The sequence below is a fragment of the Cucurbita maxima genome, unplaced genomic scaffold, assembly GCF_002738345.1.
Source record: "Cucurbita maxima cultivar Rimu unplaced genomic scaffold, Cmax_1.0 Cma_Scf00065, whole genome shotgun sequence".
NCBI lineage: Eukaryota > Viridiplantae > Streptophyta > Magnoliopsida > Cucurbitales > Cucurbitaceae > Cucurbita > Cucurbita maxima.
Genome location: NW_019272081.1, coordinates 5,784 through 8,513, shown reverse-complemented (window position 1 = coordinate 8,513; position 2,730 = coordinate 5,784). Strand labels below are relative to the sequence as shown.

Sequence of the window (2,730 nt, the reverse complement as noted above, 5' to 3'; positions counted from 1 at the left end):
CCCTTTTTTTCTTTCAATTTCTCCCAGTTCTTTTCTTCCTTTCTCTACAAATGAGAACCTCCCCGCTCACGCCCATCGCGTTTCGATCATGCCGCCCCGCATGCGTTAAATTCAATTTGTGCGCATGGCATGTCGGGTGCGATCAAACCAGCACTAATGCACCTGAACCCATCAGAACTCCGCAGTCGAGCGCTCTTGGCTGAGAGTAGTACTAAGTTGGGTGATCACTTGGGAAGTCCTCGTGTTGCACCCCTTTTTTCATTTCAATTTCTCCGAGTTTTTTTCTTTGTTTCTCTACAAATGGGAACCTCCCCCGCTTACGCCCTTCGCGATTCGATCATGCCGCCCCACATGCGTTAAATACAATTTGTGCGCATGATATGTCGGGTGCGATCATACCAGCATTAATGCACCCGATCCCATCAGAACTCTACAGTCGATCGTTCTTGGGCGAGAGTAGTACTAAGTTGGGTGACCACTTGGGAAGTCCTCGTGGTGCACCCCTTTTTTTCTTTCAATTTCTCCGAGTTCTTTTCTTCCTTTCTCTACAAATGAGAACCTCCCCGCTCACGCCCATCGTGTTTCGATCATGCCGCCCCGCATGCGTGAAATTCAATTTGTGCGCATGGCATGTCGGGTGCGATCAAACCAACACTAATGCACCTGAACCCATCAAAATTCAATTTGTGCGCATGGCATGTCGGGTGCGATCAAACCAACACTAATGCACCTGAACCCATCAGAACTCCGCAGTCGAGCGCTCTTGGCTGAGAGTAGTACTAAACAATGTTCTTGCCCTTGAGATATTCGATCAACAAGGTAATCTGAATCTTACTCCCCTTATAATGGTTCATTATCTTATCAAAGGACAAATGCTTCTTTTACTATATTTTTCAAGTCTCTTGCACATACAACATACATGGCTTAATATAGCCTCAAAATGGAACTATTAAAGGCATTCCAAGAGTTGTAACATTCATACTTAATGAGCATAATTAACCATTGTGTAATTGTAACCTATAGTAAATAAAAAGTCTTAAAATACATAAATGAAATAAAATAACTCTAAATTGTAATCTACTCAAAATTTATAACATAAAACTTCATTATTCTTCAATGTAGCATGAATTGAAATATCTTTTGATAATTTCAACAATATTTTCTTCACATCTTCATTGAAGCATCTTGGCATGAATTGAAATATCTTTTGATAATTTCAACAATATTTTCTTCACATCTTCATTGAAGCATCTTGTATGATTGATGTCTCTTGGTTCATATCACTCGGTCATATGGTTTGTTGCCCCTGTGTCGAAGACCCATCATCGGTGCTCTTGGTGATGCTGTTGCCCCTATGTTGAGGACCCGAGAGTGGTTATGCTGTTGGTGAGCCCGCAGCTGCTCGATGTTTGATTCCCGCACTCGCTGCACACCAACCGAACGAGATTTGATTCCCTCCCAAGTCGATTGCGCGGCGATGGGGCTGAACCGTGGCTTCTGGGCTGGATTGAGGTTTGGGCAGAAGGTAGAGGCCGAGGGGAAAGAAGTCGGGCTAGCTCTCTCAGATTTTGGGTTCGGGTTGACCCGGATCTGTGAATCTTGTCTTCCTTACCAGCGACGTTGTTGACTTCTAGCAATAGTGAGGAAAACGTCGACGTGTAAAAATCGGCTGAAGGAAAACTTCTTCGAGGAAAAAAATAACAAAAAACAAAAGGGAGAGAAATATTTGCTGAAGAACCGATGGTTATTATTTGATTTAGTTTCACGTATTTCAATAACAAACCTATCCTAGATTTAGCAGTAGTGGCATAAACCTTGCGCCCAAAAAGTTGGTCAAAATGGCCAGCAAAAAATATGCTCTTCCATTAAACGGGGAGCGTTAATTCAAATGTTCAAAAGTAAAAAACAACTAACGAAATTTAAGGAATAAAACCATAGCTATTATCTAACAGGCGTTTTCGTTGCTAATATCGGTCCTCTTTCTTCCTTTTCCTCTTTACTTATCTTCTTTCTTTCTTTCCTCGAAGTTTAGTGGCCTAAAAGTTCCTAAAACCATAGATCTAAGAATGTTTACAATTTTTTGACCTCGGTTACCGACGATGGCGCTTACGAAAAAGTACAAAACATACCTTGAGTTATTGTGCTTTCGTTAGGGATTATTCTCATGGTGGTAACTGAGCGTTTGACGTCGATTTTCGGGTGGTTTTGGACTCGTCGAAGAAATTGAAAACTCGCCGAAGTTATCTGAAATCTCTCTCTCGCTCTCATATTTTCTTACTTTTCTCTGTTTGCAAGTATTTTGATCGATTCTGGCAGTTGTGGGTTGAAGGTTGAGTGAGGTGTGGCTATCATTTCGCGTGGGGTCCACGAAACTCGGCAATCGCTAGAAAACTCACGAGTTTTCCAACGATTGAGTTTCTTTTTTTTTTTCTTTTTCTTGGGTCGTTATAGTGCGAGTATCAATCGTCTTTGCCAATAAATAGTTTAGAAGATAAACTGCATGACATATTTGTTGGAAATAAACTTAAATGAAAGAGAGAGAGAAAAAAAAACAGTTTTTAAATTGAGTAAAAAAGCCATACTTATTTTAGGAAATGAGTACTATATGGGTGAGAAAACATGTAAAGAAAACGTGGGATAGTTATGACTAGAAAACTTGTAAATAGGCTTTACTTATCATTGAAATATTAGAGCAAGAGTCATAATAGAGCAAAAAGAAGCAAAAAGAGA

The 2,730-nt window shown here is 40.5% G+C and overlaps 2 pseudogenes; both read left to right on the top strand.

Moving 5' to 3' along the window:
• The first annotated feature begins 134 nt into the window (after window positions 1-134).
• Window positions 135-253, top strand: LOC111472140 (annotated as a pseudogene).
• A 132-nt stretch (window positions 254-385) lies between these two features.
• Window positions 386-504, top strand: LOC111472139 (annotated as a pseudogene).
• The last annotated feature ends 2,226 nt before the right edge of the window (window positions 505-2,730 follow it).